This window comes from Sminthopsis crassicaudata, chromosome 3 (genome assembly GCF_048593235.1).
Source record: "Sminthopsis crassicaudata isolate SCR6 chromosome 3, ASM4859323v1, whole genome shotgun sequence".
Lineage (NCBI taxonomy): Eukaryota > Metazoa > Chordata > Mammalia > Dasyuromorphia > Dasyuridae > Sminthopsis > Sminthopsis crassicaudata.
This window is the reverse complement of record NC_133619.1, coordinates 577,604,578-577,632,406: the sequence shown is the minus strand read 5'-3', so window position 1 is coordinate 577,632,406 and position 27,829 is coordinate 577,604,578. Positions and strand designations below refer to the sequence as shown.

At 32.6% G+C, this 27,829-nt stretch overlaps 1 pseudogene; it reads left to right on the top strand.

Annotated features, from left to right (window-relative positions):
* LOC141562422 (sodium/potassium-transporting ATPase subunit alpha-1 pseudogene) overlaps positions 1-4,252 on the top strand; it is a 52,533-nt pseudogene extending 48,281 nt beyond the window's left edge.
* The last annotated feature ends 23,577 nt before the right edge of the window (positions 4,253-27,829 follow it).

The window sequence follows — 27,829 nt, the reverse complement described above, 5'->3', positions numbered from 1 at the left end:
TCTTAACTTCCTGACAATATTGTCTATATAACTTTCCAGTTAATTTTCTCAAAGCACAGCTTCTACTACATCATCCCTACATTGATCAAAAACAGTTGGTGATTTCCTACTATCAACAAAGATCTAAGCTCTTTTGTCACATATTAAAACTCTTCATTAATTTCCCCCACTCCACTTTTTTTTCCAGTCTTAACTCAGAGTATATCCATCTACTAGAGGTAGACAAAATCCTAGATTGACAAAGAAATTCTAGGAAGAATTGGGTTCAAATTCTACCACAGACACTAGCTGTGTCAGCATGTGGAAAAAGTTTAACTTTACACTTAAAAATTCAGTGGTCCTCAAACTTTTTAAATAGGGGACCAGTTCACTGTCCCTCAGATTGTTGGAGGGCCAGACTATAGTAAAAACAAAAACTCACACTCTGTCTCTGCCTCTCAGCCTATTTGCCATAACCTGGCAGGCCGCATAAATGTCCTCAGTGGTCCACATCTGGCCCATAGGCCATAGTTTGAGAACCTCTGCTTAAAATCTTTGTCTGGTAAATGAAGATAATAGCATAGACTTCACAGTGTTGTAAGGATCATATACTTGTTAAACAGTGCAAATGTAAAAAATAATTTAGAAAACTCAGTTATTATATACTAGCTAAAGAAATCTATTCATTGTTTATTCCATAAATAAAGCCCATCCTTTTGTACTTCACTATCATTGTTCTTATTATGTTTTCTGGTAAGAAATCCCTTCGATCTTTAGCTCTTTCTAGTGATTTCATATCCTTCCTTCAAGATCCAGCTCAGATGTTATCTTCTGCCTTTAGCTCTCCCAAGTCTTTTCTCCAAAATAACTACTCTTTCTTCTAAACTATAACTATAGAATGTCTTAACTCTGTTATGCCATTTATAATAGTATAATTTGGATCATTGTTATATGTGTGTCCTTTTACTATTTAGAATACTAAGACTATTTTCACTTCTGTTTTAGAGATAAAGCCAAAGTCAAAAAAAGGTTGTATTCCCTTAGTAGTCTACAAATTCCTTGAAGGCAAGGACAATGCATTATTCACATTTTTCTTTTCTCTAGTACTTAACGCTATATGTTACTTGTAATTGGTGATTAATCAGAATTTATTGACTGAATGAGTAAATGAATAAATGAATATTATACAAGTAGATTTTTTTTTAGTGGGCAGCTAGGTAGTACAGTGGATAGAATGATGTGCCTGAAATTAGGATAACTCATCTTCCTGAGTTCCAGACTCAGATACTTCCTAACTATGTGATGCTGGGCAAGTCAGTCACTTGAGTTTGCCTTAATTCCTCATTTATAAAAAATGAGCCAGAGATGGAAATGGCAAACCACTTCAGTGTCTTCACCAAATACCTTCACCAAGAAAATCTCAAAAGGAGTCATAGAAAGTCAGACATGATTGAAATAATTGAATAACAACAATATATAAGATTTGGAAATAAATCAAAGAAATAAATTTGACTTTAAGCAGAACATAAGTTCATTTCTGTTTTTAAGTATAGCTGTAGGAGAGCTGGTATTTTACTATGCCTTGTCCCTCAGAAAGAAAGAAAGAAAAAAAACAAACCTGATATTCCCTTACCTGATGTCCTGTAAAGAAAGTAGATATATCAACTATCTAGCCATTTTAATGCTTTTACATGATAAAAATGGGAACCTTATGAATTTTGGTGAAAATGTTTTGTTCACTAGATAAATGTTTTTATTTGTCATCATTCTTTAGAAAGTAGGATGGTTAGAACACACTCTTCTTAGAATTTTTGTAACAAAAATTCCTTAACTTGTAATAAAACATATTTTGTTGCTTAATTCAAGTACTAAATACTGGGTGCCAGTAGTTTTAGCCTCGTCAGAAAGAGGCATAATCATTTAACTATTTAGTCATATGCTGGCCCTAGTGGCAAAGTTCTGGGAAATCATGATATAGCTGGTAGAAATTAAATGTTGGTTTTTATTGATTAAAATTATAAGAATCCTCTAAGATTCTATAAAGTACAAAATATTTTTGAAAAAGCAAAGCTGTCTTTTCAATAAACTTTTGAAGAACTAAATTAATCTCCTGAAAAATTAAGGTGAAAACAGAGTTGCTAGGCAAAATAGTCAATATAATAGTACAAATCACAATAGAATTCATTGGTTCTTTGAATGAAGTTGACCATATTGGGATACTTGTTTGTTTGGACTGACTTAATTGGTAAGCTTATACTAAAAAACTGTCATTTCTGAAAGTAATCCAAGAAACAAACCAGTTGCTTAGACACTCTTTGGCAAATCACAATTTTATCAGCCAAATGTTTTTTGAGCAACTACAGCAGAAGTTATGTTTTAATACATGGATGGACCTATGATATCATTGCTTCAATGACGAAAATCAGGAACCATCCACACCCTCTTATCTTATGTTTTGTTCTGATCCTACCTTAAATCTTTCATAGGAAATTTATAAAGTGTTGGGGAAACCTATTTCAAGATATCTTTTCATTATCTTCATGAGAGTGTAGCATACAAACTTTCCAAATGTTCTCTCTCCTAATGTAATTGGCTCTAATTCCTTATAGATATTTTTTGCATCACCCTTAATGCATTATTTCTTTGTAGTAAACAACTACTTATTTTTATCAATTGAAGATATACAGAAAAAAATGCAATGTTAGCCTATCAGATTCAAATGATTATTAACTACTTCAAGTGAATTTTTAGAATTATTAGCCATTTTCAATTGAATTCTATATTCTAAAAGCCATAATTCTGAACTTAAAATAAGTCTCTTTTTTGAAAAAGCAAATTGGGCAGCTAGATGGCTCAGATAGAGTATGGCCTTGCAATCATGAATACCTGGTTTCAAATTTGGCCTCAGATTCTTAATAGTTACCAGTTGTGTGACTCTGGACAAATCACATGATCTCAATTGCCTCAACCTAAAATAAGCAAATCAACTGAATTTTTCTTATATAATTTCTAGTACAGGGGATGATTTTTACTTCTTGTTATTATCTGTATTATAGATTCATTTCATATTTTTGGCTGGAAATATTTTAAAACCTTTGCAATGTAGAACATAGCTTCAAAATGTTTCATTTTTTAAATGTTGTATTTATTCGTAAGTACCTAGTACTAAGTGATTTCCAGAAAACTGGCCTGGCCTCCTGCTAAAAGCTTTTGTTCTCATTGCAAAGAAAATAAACTAAACATTTGTGTTAGTATACTGAGAATCCCAATAACATGTATCTGTTTGTAACTGTGCTGTTGTCTCCAAAAGCTGCCCATCGCTCTCTGGGAGGAGATCTGCTGTGTCAACTCAAATCTCTCGGACAGATTCTTCTTCCTGTAGAGAACCGTTGTCTCCAGGCAGTTGCCGTTAACTCTTGTCCAGAGAAGTGACTTCCCTTCCTTCAGAGAGCCCCATCAAGCCTGATGTAGTGCAGAGACTTCTCTCATCTCTGGAGTGCTGTCCTCTTTTATCCTCCCAGAGAATGGGCATGGGATAATGCAAGGGCTTCTGGGAAAAATTAGTTCAACCAATGAACTTGCTCCTCCTAAGCATGCAAGCTCTTCCCCAGGAATTCACAAGTCAAACTCCCAGGAAAAGAAAAGGGGAGATGTTAGGTTCTTACTAAGTACTAATGATTTAATGAGATATTAGGTTCTTACTAAGTGCTAAGTCTGTACTTAACAATTTTCTAGTTCCAGCCTAATCTCTATCTTGGTGTTGTACTGCCTGTAGTTATCATCACTGGCTGCTTCTCCTACTACCAAGAAGCAAAGAGTTCAAAGATCATGGAGTCCTTCAAAAACATGGTGCCTCAGCAAGCCCTTGTGATTCAAAATGGTGAAAAAAATGAGCATAAATGTTGAAGAGGTTGTAGTTGGGGATCTAGTAGAAGTGAAAGGAGGTGACAGAATCCCAGCAGATCTGCGAATTATTTCTGCAAATGGATGTAAAGTAGACAATTCTTCACTCACTGGTGAATCTGAACTACAAACCAGGTCTCCTGATTTCACTAATGAAAACCCACTGGAAACAAGAAACATTGCTTTTTTCTCTACCAACTATGTGGAAGGCACTGCCTGGGGCATCATTGTATATACTGGGGATCTCACTGTAATGGGAAGAATTGGTACACTTGCATCTGGGCTAGAAGGTGGCCAGACTCCCATTGCAGCAGAAATTGAACATTTCATCCATCTTATCACCGATGTGGCTATATTCCTGGGAGTTTGACTTGTGAATTCCTGGGGAAGGCCGGAACTAGAAAATTGTTAAGTACCAACTTAGCACTTAATAAGAACCTAACATCTGTTAATTAAAGTTCAATGATACCAGTTTATTATGGCTTCCATCTTTTAAAAGCAAAATACTCTTAGCAATCAAATAACAAACTGATTTTGGTTTAGCCTGGGTACCACAGTGTAGTACTCTGATATGATTTATATCTGGACTATCCCATAATTTCTAGAAATTGCAATATAGAGTTTGTATCACATGTTACAATTAATGTACAATTAATATTTCATTTTCCATCAGATTGCACTTCTCTGACTTTCATGATATCCTCCTTTTGCTCCAGGAATGTCATCATTTTGTAAGATCACATCAACTCTGGATCTCATATCTCTTTAATACCTTCTGTCTCTGGGCCAATTCTAACCTCATATAGGACAGTAGAGTACTTCCAGCTAATTTATTTAAAAAAGGCCATTCGTGTCTTCATTTTCTACCCAGTCGTATTCCTTTATATTTCATCATAATCTGCACTAGGTACTCTCTATATACTCCCACCCTATTTTTCAACTTCTTTTTCTTCATTATTTTCCTCATTAGATTGTAAAGTTGAGAATAGAGATTGCCTTTTGCCTTTCTTTGTATCCCCAAGACTTAACAAAATTTTTTGGAATATAGTAGAAGCTTAATAAGTGTCAGTTGCCATACTACCTACTATGTTCCAGACTCATTGTGTTAGCTGTTAAGAATAGCTTATTGGTACTTTGAGGTCAGTGTTTCAAATGGTATAGAATAAAATGTGATAGATAATGTGCTTTTTAAAATTTATATGTAGAAATTTATGATAGAGTCTTTCAAAGTCTTTTATCATTCTTGTCTATGTCAAATGTGTAATAAAATCAGTGTGCCATTGTAGGACTGGTTTTGCTCACATGGAAATACTATTTTGGTCTCATGTCATTATTGTGCATTTGGAGGTTGGTGAATGTTTTCTTTAAAAAATACAGTGATTTATGATGATGTTTCTAGATCACTATTTTGAGTCTGAGCAATCAAAAGTTTTCACTCACATAATCTTTTAGGGGACTTCATCCACTTTGACCTCGGTGTTGAAGCCTTTTTAAAACTTTTTTTGGGGAGCAGGGAATATGCACATTTCCAAAATAATCCACCAATTTAGTGGAAGAATATATCAGAACAGTTGTGAAACTGACTTCACTGACTTAAATGAAATTACCTATGTGTATATACTTGTTTGTTTGGGTTGATTTAACTATTTGGTGAAAAATATAACCTTTTTAGGGGAAGGATGCTGTTTTTTTTTCCTTTACATTTCCTTTCCTTGACCCTTACTCTAATTAAGATAACACTTGCTATAGCTCAAGACTCAAATGAACACAATGCTAAAAAAGCTTTGCTTTAGCCTTTGCTCTGTTAAAATTTGCTTGGATGGGAAGATTATAGAATGGGAAATTTCAGGCGGAATATGGTTTTTGATTTCGCTCACTTAAATTTCCTGGCAAAATAGGATTATTCATTAATAAGAAACAATGTTCTCTTCATTAAGGAAAAATGTTTACTTACTGGGAAAATATCCATTTCTAGTTCTGAAAAACTATAATCCAAGTGTCTGAAAAAAAGACCCAGGAGAGCTGATGGAAAAACATAGAGAAACTAGAGTTTATATTAAGTGGGGGAAAAAGCTTGCCAAGCATCTGGAGAAATGATTCAGGGAAATGGGAGACCAGGTTGAAAAATATCCTGCCAGACAGACTGAGCAATACAAGGAGACTGAACAACTTTATTATAGATAGACTAACTAAAAGTAAAAAAAAAAAGAAAGGAACTTAATATTGATTAAAATGATATTATTATTTAAGATTCAGTATAGTAAAGTCTTTACCTCTGTCAATGAACAAGACCAAAGTAGATAGCTAGGGGAACCAATGACTAGATTACCACTGCTGTGAGTGGTTGCCTACTGTTTACCATAGCCATTTAAATTTTGGGATATGTACAAATAACATTAAAAATGTTAAATAAATAAATAAAATAACATTGTAAATCAAGGGATGATAAGAAAGCAATATGATAATGAACAGGCTGAATTATAATTAGAATAGAGACTATCATAAAATAATGTCTATTTCTTTAACTGGCTACTAAAAAATCCCTATGGTAAATAAAAGAGATATTTCATAGGATTTTGAAGGTAATTTAGTAAATTCTTCTCATCTTACATCTAAATATAATTATTTTACAGATAAAAAACTGAGGCCAAACTAAGTAGCCTCTGCCTAAGTCATATCTTGTCTGAGTCAGGCATTATAGGAAAAATCTTGGATATGAAATATTGATGAATGTGCTAGAATAAGATCAGGTATAATGTTGAATGGATTAGGATCCCTTGACAATGATAAAGTGAAGGTATCACCTGAAACATTTTGATGGATAGATTTGGAAATCAATTCAGGAATATACCCAATGTAGCTCTCAAACCCTCAAATACATTATGAGGCTTTTTTTTTCCAAGCCCTGATTTATCTAAACTACGGATGTAAAGTTTTTATATTGTTGAACAGATAAAAGATGATGGAAAAGCATTTTGAAGATCCTGGAAATCTATTGGTCACTTTATATGGTCTATAGACACAATGATATCATCAAACTAAATATACGATGGAGCTAAACAAAACTAGTGCACAATTTCATGACAGCAATTGTCCACATCAGATTTAATTCCTCAGATTTATTGTAAAAAATATTTTTGGAGGGGTAGTGAGCTAATTATTATACAATTGAACATACTTCCTCTCTTAAGCCCAAGTAGGAAAGGCTCTATATCATCCCATGTCAGCTAGAAATAGGGATTTTTGGCTTGTAAGGTATAGATCTATGATTCCATCATGCTGATGGAATCAGCAAACATTATGTACCTGGCAGTAAGACGTGAAGGTTTTTTTTTTTTAATGTGTTTAATGTGCCTTACAAAAAGTTGGGGAAATTTTACCTCCATAATTGTTAGGAAAAAGATGTAGAAATATAGTCCCCTTTCCATCTATATAGAAATGAATGAGTGGTGTAGGGGTGGTGGACTTTGATCCTTATGTAAACAGGAAGTTTCAAGGTGATTCAAAATATCATTGACTAGAAAATACATTGAATGACCACAGTTTCCTGTGTCTGCAAAAGTGAGGAGGCTGAAACAAAGATGATAAAAAAGAATATGACTAATCTAAAAGACTAACATTGTATTGAATTACATATTATAATTAGTAGTAAAAATAAAGCTCTATATGATTTATTTCTCTTCAATGTTTATTTAAAATTTATATTTTATTTTCAAGGAGATCCACCTTCTGTCCCTCCCATCTCATCTCTGTCACCATAATCACCACATTGAGAAAACAAGAAGAATGAAACTTTTGTTATGATTTTATATAGAATAGCAAAACCTTTGTTTGGCTTGATCATGTGCAGAAAAGAAGACTCAATTTGTATTCCCAGCACATCAGCACTCTGTCAAGAGGTAGATAGATTATTTCATCATGAGTCTCTTGAGATCATAGTTGGTCATTAAGTTTTTTAAATTTTTATTTAAACATTTCTTAAATTTGAGTTTCAAATTCTCTCCCTCTCTTTTACCTGCTCCCACATTAACTGAGAAGGAAAGCAAATGATATCAATGATACATATGAAATCATGCAAACTATATTTCCATATTATTTATATTTTAAAACAACAAGGAAAATAGAGTGAGAAAATTATATTTTGAATTGCACTCCAAGTCATCACACTGGAAGTGAATAGCACTTTTTCATCATGAGTCCTTTGGAACTGTTTTGGATTGTTGCATTGAACAGAGTAGCTAAATCTTTCAAAGTTGGTCATTATTACAACACTGCCTTTACTTTGCACAATGATCTTCCAATTCCTTTCTCTTAATTTTTCATCAATTCATTTACAATTTTTTCTTAATTTTTTTTCCTAAATTGTTTCTCTTATTTCCCACAGTGTAATACTATTCTATCATAATCATATGTCACAACATATTCAGCTCCAATTGATAAATATTCCTTCAGTTTCCAATTTTTTTCCAACAAAGAAAACAGTTGCTGTAAATATTTTTGTATATATATATATATGTATATATATATGTACATATATATATTTATGTATGTATGTATATATATATATAATGTTCTTTTCTTTTTTGTTTGATATCTTTGGGATACAGACTTAGTGGTACTATTGCTGGGTCAAGGGATATGGACAGTTGTAAAACCCTTTGGGACTAGTTCGAAATTGTTCTCCAGAATGGTTCAACCAGTTCACTATCCCAACAGCAGTTCATTAGATTGCCATTTTTACCTTATTTCCTTCAGAATTTGTGATTTTTAATAAATGTGAGATGGTACTCAGGATTGTTTTAGTTTTACTTTCTCTAATCAATAGAGATCTAGAGCATTTTTTCATGTGGATATAAGTAGTTTTGATATTTTCAGCATCCCAAGTTATGGACACTCCCTTAGTTTCCAATCCACACAAAAGAGCTACAAATAAATATTCAGAATGTGTGTGTGTGTGTATGTGTGTCCTTTAAATCTATTTTTATCTTTTAGTAATAATGAAAAGTGCATTCAAAGTTCTAAATTGTTTACCAGAATGGCTGGATCAGTTCATAGTTCTTCTAATAGGGCATGAATTGCACTTATTTTCCCATGGCATTTTTCTTTTTCATCAACTTTGCCAATGTGATAGATGTGAACTGGACTTCAGGGTTGTTTTAACTTTCACTTCTCTAATTATTAGTGATTTATATAATTGTTTCATGTGGCTATTTATAGCTGGGTTTCTGCTTGTGAAAACTGCCCTTTCATTTCCTTTGTCCATTTATCAGTTGAAGAATGGTTCATATTCTTATAAATTATATTTATATTTTAGAAATTAGACTTTAATCAGAGAAATTTTATGGAGAGCTATTTTCTACTTAGAGGATTCTCTTTTAATTTGAACTGCATTGACTTTTTTGTGCAAAAACTTCAATTTTATCTAATAAAAAATATGTATTTTCTGTTCTTTGATTCTTTTTATGTCTTTTTTTAGTCACAAACCGTTCCTCTTTCCATAAGTCATAATTTCTTCCTTGTTCCACTAATTTGTTTATGATGCTACCCTAAGTCAGGGAGTAATTTGGAAATTATCTTGTTATAAAGTGTAAACTGTCTCTACAAATGATATAATTTAGGTAGAGGAATGGGAATTTTAAGGTATAACATTAACATCAGGGAATTTATTAAATTACATGATATTACATTTCATTGTACTATTGTGTCTTCAGTTGTTACTAAAAATAGTACAATATAGATTTCTGGAATATTCCAAATGCAAATAAAGTTAGGTATAGAGAAAAGTGAAATTCAAGGAAATCTAATAAGATTAAGGTATTCTTGGACATATAGAACACTTTCCCTAGGTCTTTCTACTCCATCTGGGATACTAAAGCTACCCAATTTTTTTTTCATTTTCTTATTAAGTTGCACTGTGTCCTTAGGTCCATGACTGGAGGATGGATAAGAGCTTACAGATAAAAGCTATCATGAAAAGGACTACGAATATGGAGTCAGGAGACCAATTATGTCACTAACCAGATATATGATCTTAGAACTGTCACTTGATTTTGGTTTTTCCTTTGGTTTCTTCATCTGTAAAATCAATATATTAGATGAAGATTTCTAATATTCCTTCAAATGAAATTCTAAAAAGCAAATTGAGGCTGCATGAACATGAACATTATTGTCCTGATTCAGTTTCCCTCATTTTCCTGACCCAGTTGCTCTAATTGTCCTACCTCAGTTACTCTGTCTCAGTCTATAATCATTCACTCTTAATGTTTGATAGGATAAAGGTCTTATATCTTAGACTTTTAAAATATAGATCATTAAAATATCTGGAGCTCTCCCCATCTTCAGTGTCTCCTTCCATTATGTCATCCTCATCCCAGCTACTTCTCTCCATTATGTCATCCCCATCTCAGGTATCTCCCCCCATTAAGTCATCCTTTTTGTTTCCCTATAAAAGAATCTTTGTATCCAATATTTGTGGCTGGATTCTTGGAGATGATAGTCTCATTCAGCCCCAGGACCAAACCATGGATCTATTTGGTCTCTGTAAATCTCTCCTTTTCAAATAAAATATTAAAAACTCTTTAATCTCTAACTTGCCTCAGTTTCTCCAGCATTACATGATAATTAAGCAGAAAGTTCAACTATTTAGAATTTCATTATATAGACTATATCTAGGCGAGATAACTTTTAAAAACTACATGACTACATACTTTGCTTTGTTTATCTAAAGAATAGAATTGTAAATTGTGAGAGCTTTTAAGAAGTCTCTAGTGAGCCTCAATCTAAAATTATCTATGTTTAGCAAGTCCTCAAAAAATGAAAATGCACAGCTTTCAGAAAACTTCACAATCTTATCAGGCTCTTACTTAACAGAACTTATTTCATTTCCAATAGGCCTAGCATACTGAAAAAGAGACTATTCTTACATCAAAATTAAATTCATTGTTAGTTTGGATTTAGAAAGAAAAGAAATCAGAAATTGTATCTCCTCATTCAAAACAATTAAACTTTATTAAGCATTCACTAATATGCTTGAAGGGGCAAAGAATTTACACTCACAAGTAATGTTTTTTTGTTATTTAGTGTGTCCCATTTTTAGGTCAGCAACATGGTACTAAAAATAAAGGACTAATAAAAAGAAATAAATATGCCTTTTATTTGTATGTGTTCCATAATATTTAAAAGCTGCCTCCATATTTTTTGGGCATATATTACTTTTTTTTTTTTTTAGTTTTATATCAGTTGCCTAAATTCTTGGGACACTTTTCTACCATTATATAAAGTTCTCTTTAGGTTATATGTGCATTATGTTTAAATACTTTTGAATAATGAAAAAGATATTTTCTAAATTTTGTTTTGGGTTATTTAGGGTGAAGAAGTACTTTCATTTTGTGCTTAAGTAAGTTTATGAAGTAAATTACACTTAATTTTTGGTATTCTTTGCCTTTCTTTTTCTGTACCTTTCTCTTTTTTTTTCAATAGCTGTTTTCCACAGACCTTAGTGCTATCCCATTGTTCTGAATTTCTCCAAGGAAGGAGAAAAACAATATTAATGTGTAATTCAAAGAAATGAATTACTAATGGTAGAATTTCAGAATAAAAGAAACATATATGACATGATGGATTTATGGGGGTGCATGATCATGTTGGAAAGGGGAGATCTATAAAGGAGAAAACAAGCATCTATTAATTTGTGAAGCCCTGTACTGTGTTTAAGAAGTATAATGCTATTTGATACTCACAACTTTCCTTGTAGGTTAAGTACAATCCTTATCACCATTTCATAATTGAGGTAACTTAGATCTAAAATAAGTTCTATAAATAAAGAAAAAAATTGATCTAGCAACATGTCACAATATATGTAAGAAGCCACTTATAAGCCTTTACTTCTCTAATGACAAAATGGAGGACAAAAGGGTAATGACAAAAGGTGCCTTCTGTGAATTCAAGATGGATCACTATAATTATGCAGCATTGTTTTGTGTTTTACTTGTGCTGAAATGAACATAATTGTTTATTGTATTTTCTTGGCTCTGCATCAGTTTACAAAGGTCTTCCCACGTATTTCTGAAGTCTCACACTGATCATTTCTTAGAGTACTGTTCCATCAATCCACATATCATAATTTGTTTTGTCAATTCACAATCAATAAGCATCTACTTCATTTCCAATTCTTCATTTTTACAAAATGAAGTACATTTGCTATGAATATTTTGGTACATATAGTGCCTTTCTATTTTGGTACATATAAATGCCTTTCTATTTATCCTTAACTTTCTTGGAGTGTATGTCAGGAAACAGGATTTTGAGATGAAAGTGAATGGGCATTTTAGCATTTTTGTTGCTTTCTAAAAGTTTCAAGTGATTTTCTCAAATAGTTGGACCAATTCACAGTATCATTAATAGTATATTAGCTTCTCTCTTTTCTTTTAGTCCCTCTAAAATTTACTATTTCTCTTTTGTTATCTTTTTCAATTAGTCTCGCATGGTATGAAATCTTAGAAATATTTTAATATTAATTTTTCTTTTATTTAGATATTTGGAGTTATCTTTCATATGATTATTCACAGTTTATAATTATTCACTGATTGGGGAATAACTCTTGGTCCTACATGTGTGTTAATTTTTTATGTATCATCAGTATCAGAGCATAAATATTTGATGAAAAGATGTATTGATTTTCTTTGTTTAAACACTTTCTAATTTTATATTACAAAAATCTTGCAAAGTGAAAAATATTTGGAGAATGTTTCTCAAATTGTGACACAGATCATTTACTGCTATTTAAGGTGTACATTAAGGTAAATGCCTTTTGAGAATAAGAATATGATAATGATAATATAGAGAGCTGAAAGTGTTCAGATAATTGATTAAATTTTCACTAAAACTTAAAAGTGTTCTTGAAATTTGACTAAAATATGATAGGACCTCCAGATTGTATCTAGGGAATAATCCTTATACTGTATAACTTCTCAGAGAAGGTTTTTGCATCTAGAATCTGTGAAGATTTTTAAACAGTTTATCGGAAAATTGGGTGATTGAAAAAAAATTATTTTTCTACCCCCTATTTTTAAAACATAAATACTGTAAAAGTCAATGATGCCTTCTGGGAGTTGTACTATAGGCACATCTGTGATAAACAATGACTGCTTCATTTTTAAAATAGCTTATTTTAAATGTAAAACTTTATGTTACATGATTCATGTGTATTTGAGAATGGATTCTTGACTTGGAATCTGTATTTTTTGTGAAGATTGGCTTTTGGGAGCTTTAAAAGTTTTTTGTCATTCCAAAATTTTAATAGTTCTTAGTGACTTGAATTAGTATCTTTCAAAGATAATTCAATGTTTTTCTGTATTGGTCCAGACATATTGACAATCTTGGCTGCCAACAGAGTTTGGTACATGAGTACATACGTGTATATGTATATTTATATATAGATATATGCAAGTAGTATTGATTTGGACTTGAATTATGAAGCTTAGTGTGATTTACCGTCTTAGAATCATATTATGAAAATTTATTGGTCAGCAAGTATTCTCTGAGAATAAAATTTAAGAATGTGAAACAATTGTATGAGAACATTGTGTAGATTGCAAATGTTTTTGGAGGGAAATGCTGTAACATTTGCCATATTTAGAAAGAAAATGGTTTTGAAAGTTTTGAGCTGCTATAGTCTCAGAAATAGTATAACAAACCAAAAATATTAGGTAGCGTCACAAAAAAGCCTTGGTAATGGGATGGAACATAATGTACTTGTGTAGGGAAGCCAGTTTATGAAAATAAGTGCAAAAACGTTTCTCATAAAATCAATATTGTATTTCACAATTAAATGAAATACTTCCATTTGTCAGAAATGTATCCATTTTACAAACTATGTACTTTCACAATTAAGGTTTTACTAAAGAAGATGGTAAATATTTTATTAGAAAACCTTTACTGGGGTGTTACAGAATCTATGGTGTCTCATCTCTCAGAAAAGAAAAATACTTAGTGTTCTTTTTTTTTTTTTTTAATCATTGTCCAGCTGAAGTTTTCCCTGCAAAGGTAGAGAATTTTGTATCCATTCCTATTTGAAAATATTTAAGCATTTAACTTTTTTTTTCATGATAATTATATTTATTTATTTTAAAAGCTTTTTTTTATTTTCAAAACATATGCATAGATAGGTTTCAACATTCATCTTGCAAAACCTTATATTCCAATTTTTTTCTCCTTCCCTTCTCCCTCTCCTCTCCCCTAGATGGCAAGTAATGATATATGTTAAACATGTGCAATTCTACATCTATTTCCACAATTATTATAATGTATAAGAAAAATCATATTGAAAAGGAAAAAAATGAGAAAAAAAAAACAAAATGCAAACAAACAACAATAAAATGATGAAAATACTATGTTGTGACCCACACTCAATCCCCACAGTCCTCTCTCCGGGTGCATATAGTTTTAAGCATACAGCTTTAATTTAGCTGTTCTTTGTGGAATTTTATTAATTATAGGATGCAGCACAGAATAAATATTTACTTTAATACTTTTATAATTTTGTGGATTTTATAGGCAATGTTATAGACCATTGTTGTCTCCTTCTATCCATTTCTTTTTGTAACTCTTTCATGGAAAATATACCCAAAATACTAAAGAACTCCTTATTCTTTCTATAACAAGGGTCCTACATGATCTTTTGTTAGCCCAAGTTTAGGTGGGAATTATTATCATAATTTTGTAAATGGAGTTTGATCCAATATTCAGTGCATTTCCATCAATAGATAGCTTTCAAATCACAAAACATTTAGTTATTAAATGACTAGGAAGCACAGGAAGTGATAATAGCAATAACTAACATCTTTATAATGCTTCAACATTTACAGCCCACTTTAGATACATATAATCCTTACAAAATCTCTGTGAGTTATGTGTATTTTTATTTTTTCCCCATTTTCTCCATGGAAAAACTGAGAAGGCTTCTTAGTTAGGAAATATTTGAAATAGAATTTGAACTCGTTTTCTTGACTCTAAATCTAATTGTACATCTACTGGATCATGAAATCTGTGTAGTAGAATAACTATTATTTTCTGCTAATAGAATAATTCTTTAGCCTCTCTTCCCCTCTCTTCCTCATGTGGCAAAATCCCCTATAAATTTCCAGATTGGTAGATGAGGGAAGACTCCCTAGATAAATTATAGGCTTAAGAGTTATGTTCCAACTGTGCCATTTTCTGCCAACAATTGTGTCTTTCTGCTGCTGCACTTCGCTTTCACAGAAGTTATTCCTTTCTGACACTGAAATTGCTGTTTTTACTTTTTTTTTTTTTTTTTGGCTAAATTCTTTCTGATGACCTGGAATTGTCAACTACTTCCTTAAAGGAAGTTTTATTACTTTTTTATGCTATTGTCCCAGTCAACATTTCTGGGCTTGCTCAACACATTTTCAATTCTCCTATTACTCAAGTTTGTAATCACACCTGATGGGGGAACAAAAAGCTCCCTCAGGTTACAGTCAATATATTTTTTTATTTTTTTTAAACTTAATTATAGTTTTTATTTACCAGATATTTGCATGGGTAATTTTACAGCACTGACAATTGCCAAACCTTTTGTTCCAATTTCCTCCCTCAATATATTTTTAAAATCCCATTTAATCACTGCCCCCACAGGAAGCTTTTTCCTAGCTGAATTTAGGTAAGCAATTTCCTTTGATGTCCCATCAAGCCTGGAAGAAAGTGATCAGATTATGTAAATTATCTTGAACTTTTGATAGGCTTCCAGGAGAAATGTAAGCAATAGTGGAGGGAAAGGAAAGCAAAAGGCCTTTGTTCTACCATTTACTATTATGGAAAAGGTCTATTTTCTTATCTTTAAATATCTCACCAGATATTTTTCTAGAGAGGATTCTAAAATGGCAGAATTGTTCAGAAATTTCCAAGATCTCCAGATTTCCCCCACAAACAAAACAAAATTGTGTTTACTCAATAGACAGTGAAAAAAATAATAATGAGGGTAACACATGGGTCCTCTTGGAACAACTGAAGAAGAGAGAAAGACCCTAGTAGAGAGGATTGATGGGTATGAAGTATAAACACCTCCAGGGTAGCTCCACCAAAATAGCAAACAGAGAACCCTAGGGATAGTTGGGTTTGGTAGTTCTCAGTCCCAACAACAGACATTTTTACCTCTCAGACAGTGTGGAGAATCAGGGGGTTTGAGTTCAGGAAGATTGAGAGAACCTTTGTTAATAAGGAATGCAAGGCCCAACTTTGCTTACGAGATGCAGCCCTGGAGGAGAAGGAACTAGCACACCTGAGTGAGTGTAGAGACAGGAAGACAGAGATGTTGCTGGTCTGTGGGCACTTGCAGGAAGATAAAATAGTTGTTTTGGGGTTCCAAGTCAAAAGGGAGAACTGAAAGAAGACCTGAAGCCAGGAATACCATATTGTTCTCTCCCCTTTTCTCATTACAGAGTTGATTGATTTATGGATTTCTTATAAAAGAGAAAGAGAGAGAGAGAGAGAGAGAGAGAGAGAGAGAGAGAGAGAGAGAGAGAGAGTGAGAGAGAGAGAGAGAGAGAGAGAGAGAGAGAGAGAGAGAGAGATCTGACAAAGGAGAAAAAAACCCATTGAGAGAAAGTTACTATGGCAATAGGGAAGACTCTTGGAGTTCATCTTCAGAGGAAGATATTGAAGAATAAAAAGCTTCTCCTACCCCAAACAAAATAATTCCTAAAAGAATTAAAAAAGACTTTAAAAATCAAATTAGAAAGATTGGGGGGAAACTAAAAAAAAAAAGAACAATCCAAGTAAAACAATAAAATTATGAAAAGAAAGTCAACTAAGTAGAAAAGGAGATCCAGAGTCTTAAGAAAGAAAGTGCCTATTTGAAATTAAGAATTTGGTAAGCAAAAGCCAGTGAAGTTATAAGAGATCAAGAGATAATAAAACAAAATATAGAGAATAAAAAAAGAAAATGTGTCGTATCTTATAAGAAAAATAACAGATCTGGAGAACAAATCAAGAACAAATAAGAATAATTGGACTACTTAAAAGATATGACCAAAAGAAATCTTGATATACTAACACAAGAAATAATCAAAGAAAAAAAGAGTCAAAAAAAAAAAAGAATCAAAGAGTCCTAAAGTAATGAAACAAAAGAGAAAAATAGAAATAGAAAAAAATCACTGTTCTTCTAAGAGATCCTACAAGGAAAACCATACAGGAACATTACTGCTAAATTTTGAAACCCTCAGGTCAAAAAGAAAATTTTACAAGCAATAACAAAAGCAATAAAAATTTATTATAGATACAATTAGAATCACACAAGACCTATCAGTGACTACAATAAAAGACTGCAGGCTTTGAAATATTATATATTAACGGTCAAAAGAAGTATGGTTGTGGCCCAAAGTGTTATATCCAGCAAAATTAAGTATAATATTAATTGAGAAAAAATGGACATTGAATGAGTGGTCAGATTTTCAGGATTTTGACTCAAACAAAGCTGAATTTAGTAGATGAATTAACATATAGGAGCCAACATCAAAGAGTAATTTCAAAGGACTCGATAAGGACAAACTGTCTATGTTTTATATGTGGAAATAGAAACCATATCTCTAATACTATCATTAGTAATTGAGTAATTTAAAAGAAAGATTGAGGTATAGCTGGATATGATGTGAAAAAGAGCAAAACTGTGAAATCACAGTCTTATCCAAAATCTATAAAAACCAACCAACCAATATATAACATATATAATATGTATGTTGTATAACATATAACCTGTTTTCTGTCACCTTGGTAGGTCAGTATATGTTATAAAGTTTCTAAGAATGCCTAATAATATTCTTCTGTACATATATTCCTTTGATCACAGCTTTTTATTAACTGTGGTGGAGGCAGGCCACAACTTGAACAAAGATTGTGAAATTAATAGAAATTAGAATGGTGTTATTGCCACACAATGATGGGTTATATCCTTTTTCTGTCTTTTAAATTGGAAGATGTTGTCTAAATTACACAAGAGTTTACACAGGAAGCAAAAGCATCTGAAGAAAATTGCATTTAGGGAAATGAAGTTGCTAAAGGATTGTTAATTGAGATTATTCAAAAATAAATTCATATTCTTACTACTGTTTAATCTCCCCCATTACACACTACCACAAATGTGTGTGTGTGTGTGTAACCAAAGTCTCTGCTGACCAAGATGGAGTCAATAACACTCTTAAAAATATCAGTGACTTCTTGTATCACACACTCAAAGAACACAAAATGTGAATCTTGACAGAAAACAGACTATATCAGTTTTAAATCCTGCCACTACACATAAATTCTTCCTATGTGATCATTTGCTTTTTATTATTTAATTCTTGTATAACCTTGGGAAGCTAGGTGACACAGTAGACAGAGTGCTGAGCAGGAAGTCGAGAAGTGTGAGTTCAAATCTAGCTTCAGATACTGAACTAGCTGGGTAAGCCTGGGCTTGTTTTTGCCTCAGTTCTTCATCTGAAAAATGAGTTGGAGAAGGAAATGGCATATCACTCCAGTAACTTTGCTTCAAACTACCCCCCCAAAAAAAAGGTTATGGAAAGTTGGACCTGACTAAAAATGACAAAGCAAAATTATTATAACAACTGAAATAGTAATAATTTTATAAAAAATAAAAAGTATAGATAGCATCAATTAGTTTTCTAATTTTTTCATCTTATAGATGATGTAACTAAAGCTTGAAGAATTAAAAGAATTAAAAAATCATGAGGTAGTAAATGGAAGAATGGACTTTTCAACTAGGTCCTCTGACATGCCAGAGGACCTTGAAACCTGCACACTGGCTTTTAATACCCAATTCTGTTAAGATCCTGGAGACCTGAGAAAGAAAAGGAGTAGTATCTCTAGTCTCAGCAACAGAAATTCAACTTCAGATACTATTCCCTTACAAGTTTCATCTATGTCTTATATGTAGAAGGTAATTAGCAAATGCTTGTGGAATACAATTGAATTGCTCAAACTCAAGGTCATTAATGACACTAATCAGAGAACAAAAGTAATACAGGGGCCACATGTGTCCACAGACTCATACCATGTGAAGAGAAACCAGTATTTTCATTTGGTGGTAACAATGAATCTTCACAAAGCCTGGTACATAGGAAGTGCTTTTTCAATCAATCATTCATTCATTCATTCACTAAGGCAACTAGGTCATAAAGTGAATAGAGCATTGGTTCTAGAGTTAAAATACCTGAGTTTGATTTTGGTCTCAGAGTTCTTTGTAACCCTAAGCTAGCCACTTAACATCTGTTTGCTCAGTTTTCTCAATTCTAAAAATAAGACAATAACAGCACCTATCTTATAAGGTTGGTGTGAGGATTAAATGAGGTAAGTCATAAAATGCTCAGCACAGTGCCTGGCAAATAGTAGGCACTGCAAAAATACTTATTCTTATCCCTTCCCCACATTTCATTCTAAAAAAGTACACACACACACACATACACACACACACACACACACACACACACACACACACACACACACACACACACACATGTATTTCAGGCACGGATGATGAATAAGATAATCTTTTTGGATCTTGTATCCTCCCACTATCCTCAAAATAGATTATTGTCTGTCCATATTAGTGTAAAATTTTCTCTCAACAATTATACAAGAATTTTCAAGGGTCATTTGAAGATGTTTAGGATTTTAAATCTTTTTTTTTAAAGAGAGAAATATCTTCATGTAGCTTCCTTAACTCATCATTCAACTACCTCCTAATTTCAGTATATATGTTTCAGTTAATTTCTACTTTAATATATCCTTAGTCTGACAGTATAGTTTACTAGGTGGTCAAATAGACACATTCCCAGTTTTTGTCAATTACAGAGGAGAACTATTATTTTTATTATTATCACATTTATTTAGGGTTGGTCAGCAGATAATCTAAAAAAATAGTCATAGCAGTCACTTAGTCAATAAGTATTTGTTAAACACCTAGTATGTGCCAGATATGATTATAAGTGCTGGAGATACAAAAAAAAAAAAAAAAAAAAAAAAAAAAAAAGGCAAAAGATAACCCCTGATCTCAAAGAATTCACAAGTTGAGACCTGGGAACCTCAAACATAGTGAGCACTTAATGTCTGTGGATTGATTGAAGAGTTTCATTTGTGTCCAGAGGAAATATTTATAATGATAAACTTATCAGTCTTTGAAATATGAAAGTAGTTAAGTTGAATGCTAGTTTTGGTGTAGTTGACTTCTATAACATGATGAGTCCATGTTCAGACAAAGTAGAACAAATGAAATAAAAATCAGCAAAACAAAACTGGAAACGAATTCATAATGAATTTCTTTACTGTTTGCAAAATGTGGATGAAATTATATAAAAATTTTCAGAACCCACAGGGCAAGATGAGAAAAAGGTTCTAAAACTAGAGAAGAAAAACATGTCCCACAAATGAAAGAAAAATCTCAAAGCCAATTTAATAGGTTAATTCACCTCTAGGATATAATTTAAGATTTTTTTTTAGAGTCTGGTTTGAACAAAATTGTCATCCATTGCAGCCCAGAATGAAGTATTCACAGCTAGTTCAGAAGGCAATAAAATTACTGGAAAGTGAAATTGGACAGATGTTCTGGCCCTTTCAAATGATCTGCCTGCAGAGAAGTCCAGCTAGGGCTTAGCTTAATAATTGCTCCTATTGCATTAGTTAGAAAATAGCTCCCATTTGGCTTCTCTAATAATGTTGCAAGCTCAGTTTCTGAAAGGTTTCAGCTTAAGGATATATAATAAACCAAATTATCCATTAAATTTGACCAATACAGTCAATAAGTCAATGAGCATAGCAAAGATAAAGTAAAAAAAAAAATGGATTTAATTTATTGGTTAATTTAGCTTAAATGGTCATTCAAATTGTACTCTAGGTAACCTGGTGATTCAGACCCTTGTCACCCTATTACCTAGAAAATTAAAATAGCTTTTAAACCAGCTTTCCTGACAAAGTCTTTCCCAGCCTTTCCCCTGAAAATCAGTTCTATGTATTGCTGCCAGATTACTTTTCCTTCATCAATTTTGTTGTATCTGTCCTGCTCAAAAATCTTCAAAGACTCCACATTACCCAACAAATAAGGTATTAGCTACTAATTCTGATATTCAGGACTGTCCACAAATGTATCCTAATCTTCCTTTCCAATATTATATCATAACACATCTCTTGACATTCTTCAGATTTCAACCAAAGGCAAGTAGTGAATGTTTCCAGTATATGCTTTATGATTTCCCACCCCACATGCCAATCCCTTCTAGAATAATATTATACCATTTTTTGAAATCCTATTTTTTTTTCAAAATTTGCTTAAATGTTTCCTTTACCATGATACCTTCTCTGTTCTACTCTATTCATCCAAAATTGAGCTCCCTATTCTCTGAGTTCATGTACTATTTCTTGGAACATTTGCCTTATACTACAGACATTTTAATTCTTGTCTAGCTTATTTCTTTTATTTTTGTTATTATTATTATTATTATTATTATTATTATTATTAAAGCTTTTTGTTTACAAGATATATGCATGGATAATTTTACAGCACTGAATTGCCAAGTCTTTTGTTTCAATTTTTCCCCTCCTTCCCCCCACCCTCTCCCCCAGATGGGAGGTTGATCAATACATGTTACATATGATAATGTATAAATTAAATAAAATATATGTATACATATCCAAACAGTTATTTTTCTGTACAAAAAGAATCGGAATTTGAAATAGTGTACAATTAGCCTGTGAAGGAAATCAAAAATGTAGGTGGACAAAAATAGGAGTACTGGGAATTCTATGTAGTGGTTCATAGTCATCTCCAGAGTCCTTTCGCTGGGTGTAGCTGGTTCAGTTCATTACTGCTCTATTGGAACTGATTTGGTTCATCTCATTGCCGAAGAAAGCCACATCCATCAGAGTTGATCATCATATAGTATTGTTGTTGAAGTATATAATGATCTCCTGGTCCTGCTCATTTCACTCACTAGCTTATTTCTTTTATTATATTTTATGCTTATACATGGTATATGACATATCTCATTCTTCTTTGTGTTCCCTACAGTGCTTTGTTCATAAACATTTTCAATAAATATTTGAAGGATGGTAAGAGAAAGGAGAGTAAAGACTAATGAATAACTTAAGATCTGAAAAGAGAAATACTAATTGCATAGAGACAAGAAAGAATAAAATTTCTGATCTTTCCTTTTTCTCAATTTTTCTAAACATATTCTTCTTGACTTATTTTTAGAGCTAATATGCTTTGTATTTATTAATTAATATGCCTAAAATAATACATTTATTAAGAATTTACCCAAAAAAGTAAAAAAAAAAAAGAATTTACTATGAATTATCATTCCTCTAGATTCTCTTGGGCATACAAGGTTTCACATGGCATGCATGCTCACTGTCTTCAAGATCTTAAGTCTAATTTGGATGATAAGAAATAAATATGTGAAAAGTGAAATTATATATATATATATATATATATATATATACATACACACACACACACACACATATATATATAACAATGTAAACTGGTTTATAAAATCACTAAATGCAAAATAAAAATAAAACCAATCAGTGCTGCAAGAGTTTAGAAGAAAAAAACATTGCTAAGTACTGTGTCAATTTGGAGGATTGTATGGAGGAATTTAGCTTGACATTTTAATTGTTTTTAAAAGAAGACAATTTAGAATTGGAGTAACAAAAATTTTATTGGGTTGATATCAATTTGACCAGATTGACGTTTTCAAGGATCTAAGTAATGACTAATAAGGATAGAAAGATTGGATAGTAACAGATTATGGAGTGTCTTGATGTTAGGCTGAGGGAATTTGGATTTTAATCTGTACTTTGAATAGGGATCATTGAAAGTGATTGCTCCTTGAGTCATGGCATAATCCATATGAGCAAGAGATTTTTTTTAGATAGAAATCCAGTTAGAACTCTTCAATGGAAATTATTTTTAGAGACTAAGCTTGAAATGAATTAAAAATCTTCAAAGACTCCATACCACCTAACAAAGTTCCAGCTTTTAATCCTAATTGTTAGGCTGATTCATCATCTGTTAAATAAATTTACTACAGAGTATATGAGTGGGAAAGTGTAGAGGGCAAGAACTTTGGAGAAGTATACTTGAAAGAAGTATACTTGAAACAAGGTGTTAACTCAATGCAATTGATGAGATAATGATTCTCCAGTTTACATATATCTAGTATGATATAATGATATAATCACTCTAGTTTGATATAATGATATAATCATTGTAGATTGACTTATACTCAGTATACTGTAATGTTATAATTGTAACAGGGTATTTAAGGACTGAGAGAACTGGGGACAAAGTCAGACTCAGACTGAGACTGGTTGATACTGGCAGACTCTCAGACTGTTGGAGGAGACTGGGTCAGACTGAGACTGAGCCAGACTATGACAGACACAGACTGTGAAGGAGACAGACTATGAAGGAGATAATAAAGACTTTGGACCCTATTCTTGAACAAGTCTTCATGTTTTTTTCTGCTGCTTTGTCAGTACTATCCCCCTCCTGCTCTTTCTCCTTTTTCCTTATTTTAAAACTTGTGGGATTCCTCAAAGCCAATTGTATTATGTTCTATATTCTTGTGTCAACTCAAATCTCTCTAATCTCTCATTATCTCATTAGCACTTAGTAAGAACCTAACATCATTTGCAATGATCTGGTCTAGCTCCTCTGAAGGGCTCAGAATCAGTCCTTGTCAGGGTAAGCAAAAGTCCTTGCCCCACGTTGTGGATGACAATATGTAATGTGCTGTTGTCTCCAGAGACTGCCGATCGCTCTCTGGGAGGAGATCTGCTGTGTCTACTCAAATCTCTACTTAGTAACACTGTGTATAGAATGTTTCCTTAGGAATTGAATCAGGACCATTATCATGGTAATATTCAATAGTTGCTCTCCCACTAGTTTCCACTTATCTGGCTTTAGTTTTTCTTCCTTAGAGAACTAAGGAGATGTGCACTCTAATATTTCTAAGAGTACAATGACCTGCTTCCAAGTTATCAGCAAGCCTTGCTTCTTTATTAAACTATGTATTCTACACACTTTCCTTGGGGTGGGAAAGGTTCTTTTCTTAATATTTGCCCCATTTTAGTTAAAAACAAAAACAAAAAAAAACAAAAGTGACTAGTTTACTCACCCTATTTCCTGGTCACAGGGACTTCTCCACTGAACTTGTCGGTTGAGCTACTAAGTGTAGGTCCTTATGCCCCATGTTGGGCGCCAAAATGTAATGTTCAGGCTAGTTTTCTGGAGGTCCTCCATAAGGGCCTTGATCTCAGCAGGATAGTCACCAGGAAGATGGATAAGAATAGAATCCAAAATTTTTATTGTCTCCTTCATAGTCTATGTCTGTAATATTCTGACCCAGTCTCCTCCAACAGTCTGCCAGTCTCAACCAGTATCAGTCTGAGTCTGACTTTGTCCCTAACTCAGCCTTTAAATACCCTATTTCAATTACATCATTACAGTACACTGACTATAAGCCAATCTAGAGTGATTTTATCATTATATCAAACTAGAGTGATAATATCATATCATACTAGATGTATGTGAACTAGAGAACCATTATCTCATAAATTCCACTAAGTTAACATCTTGTTTCAAGTATACTTCTCCAAAGTTCCAGTCTCTACAGGAAAGTGTAGGTGTCTGTATAAGACTGAGAATCTTAAATGACTTTTATTCTGGTGGTTTGATAATCCTTCTTTTTGTACTCTTTTTTGTCTACTTGAGTTTTTAATTTTTTGGCCAAGTCAGTTTGTGGCATTTTCGTGTTCTCATGGGTGTCTATATATAGATTTATCGCCTATATCTAAGCAGAGTATAATCAAAGAATAGAGTTCAGTGATAACCATTTACTTTCAGTTTTTAAATGAACTGGTTCCTCCAGGACTGAGTTTAATTCTGTCACTTGGAAAGATTATCTATTAATATGAATCACATATGATAGCCCTGCATCTAGCATTATAACCTGAATATTGTATGTACTCAATCAATGTTGGGTGATGATGTCAGTCATAAAAATTATGACTTTGGGAATCCTTGGAAGCTATGAGATAAGTTTTGTAACAAATATTTATTGAGTACCTACCATGTCTAGGGCCTTATGAAAGTCACTAAGAGTAAATAAAAGTAAGAAAATTCCTGTTCCCAACTATTTGATTTAATAAGCCTAATTCCAGAGAACCAATGATGAGTAATGTTATCCATTTCCTGACATGAAGATGATGAATTCAATGCGCAAAATGAGACACATATTCTTTGAACATGGTCAGTGAGGGAATTTATTTAGCTTAATTATGAATATTTATTACAGTGTCTTCTCTTCCTTCATCTTCTATTCCCTTTACCTTCTTTCTTCTTTTCCAGTAGTGAAGGAGAGACACAGGTTTCTTTTAATTAAATAAATGAAATAAATGTTTGCACTAAGCTTTTTCTTTTTTTGTAAACCACAGATTTTTCTTTTTAAAACACATTCAAAAATATTTTCTTTCCCCCCCTTTTTTATTAAAGCTTTTTATTTACAAAACATATGCATGGGAGAAAAATATTAGAACACAAGGTTTTACAAGGATAACTGTTGAAAACTTTGCATGTGTTTTGAAAATACAAAACTTTAAAAAAATCTCATGCAGATAGTGTGTGTGTGTGTGTGTGTGTGTGTGTGTGTGTGTGTGTGTGTGTAGCCAAAGGAGCAACTGGTTTTCTACACACTATATCACCCTATATCACCACCTAGCACATAATAAGTACTTAATGAATATCTATTTTTAAAGTTTATTTCATTTAGTGGGGATATATTTAGAAGAATTTCACATGCTAAACCAGATTACTTACTGTGTGTAGTGGAAGGGGATGGGAAGATGGGAGAAAAAATTGAAACACAAGATTTTTCAAGGAAGGATGTTGAAAATATCTTTGCATGTTTAGAGAGGTTTGGAGAGATCTACATGAACTGATATTAAGTGAAATAAGCAGAACCAGATTATTACACACAGCAACAACAAGACTATACAACAATCAATTCTGATGGACATGGCTCCCTTCAACAAGGAGATGACTGAAGCCATTTACACTTATTTAGTGATGAAGAGAGACATCTATACCCAGAGAAAGAAACACATGCATAGTTTTCAAAATTCATCCTTGTAAAACCTTGTGTTCTAATATTTTTCTCCCACCCTGCCCCCCACCATCTCCCTTAAACAGCAAGTAATCTATGTTAAATATATATTAAAACATATAATTCTATACAAATTTCCACAATTATCATCTACATGAGGTATAGATATTGATATCCTGGCTGCATGACTCTGGGCAAATCAAATCCTCTAAGACCTATTAGGAAAGTCTCCAAAATTAATAACTGTATTAGTGGAGGAATTTTTTTCAATTATACCAATGAAATTACTTATCTAGTCCTTATTACTATCCTATATGTTAAGCATTGACAGCATAGGTCAACTGAAATCGGAAGAAAGACCCTAGTCTGGACATTAACCCCTGTGAAGTATAAACACTTCTGGGTTAGCTTCACAGAAATACCAAGTGGAGAGCTTGGGACAAGCTGGGTGTGGCTTGGGTCTCAGTAGGAACTACAGAAACTTTCACCTTCTATGAAGTTTGAGGAGTCAGGATCTGAGTTCAGGAAGACTGAGTGAATCTTGGCCTAATTAAAAATTCCAACACCAGCTGTGCTGCAGAGACACTGCCCTGGGCAAGTGTGAGTGAATAAGTGAAGCAGGGCCACTGCTGACTGTGAGCACTTGCTAGAAGGTGGAGCTCTTGGTTTAAGATTTCAGGTCAGAAAGGAGAGCTCAAGTGAAGCTAGAGACACCCCCAAACCACCATTAGAGGTGCTTACATTAATACCTCTTATTAAAGAAAAATAATAATGAACTGGCAAAGATGAAATAACCTTACCATAGAAACATTATGGGAACAGGAAAGACAAGTGTTCATCTTCAGAGGAGAATACTGAAATTTAAAAAAAAAGAAAAAAAATCTTCTATTCCAAAGAGTTATGTGAAATGGATCCCTTCCCAGAGAAAATTTATAGAAGAACTCAAAAAAAAATTTAAAAATCAAATAAGAGACATTGAGGAAAAACTAAAATAATATAAAAACTATCAAATAAAACAGAGCCTCAAAGATAAAAATAACTCTTTGAAAATTAGAATTAGGCAAAAGAAAGCCAGTGATGCTATGATAGACAACAAAATAACAAAAAAAAAATTCTAAAGAATGGAAAAATAGAACAATGTGAAATGTAAGAAAAGTGAGAAAAGAAATGTAAGAAAAGAAGAGAAAATGTAAGAATAATTGAACTGCTTGAAAGTTCTGATCAAAAAAAGGGCCTTGATACAGTAATGCAAGAAATAATACATGAAAAATGTCCTAGAATAATAGAATATTAGGGGAAAGTAGAAATAGAAAACATCCATCTATCACTCTCTCAATGAAATCCTTTGTGGAAAACACATAGGAATATTGTTGCCAAATTTTGAAACCCTCAGATTAAAGAGAAAATTTTGCAAGAAACAGGAAAAAAAACAATTCAAATATAGTGGAGATATTATTAGAATTGTACAGGACTTATCAGTAGCCACAATAAAAGACAGAAGGTCCTGGAATTATATCTACTAACAATTAAAACAACTACCCTGCGCCAAAATTATTTATAATATTGAATGAGAAAAAATTGGAAGTTCAACCAATTTGCCAATTTTCAGGGCTTTCCATCAACCAACTCAGACCTTCATAGAAAATTTAACATTCAAGAGTCAACATCAACGATCAATTTCAAGGAACTTAGACCAATTTTTATTTATTTATTTTTAACAAGGGAAATGCATATTATATTTTTAAGATTGACATTAACAATAGGGTAGCTCA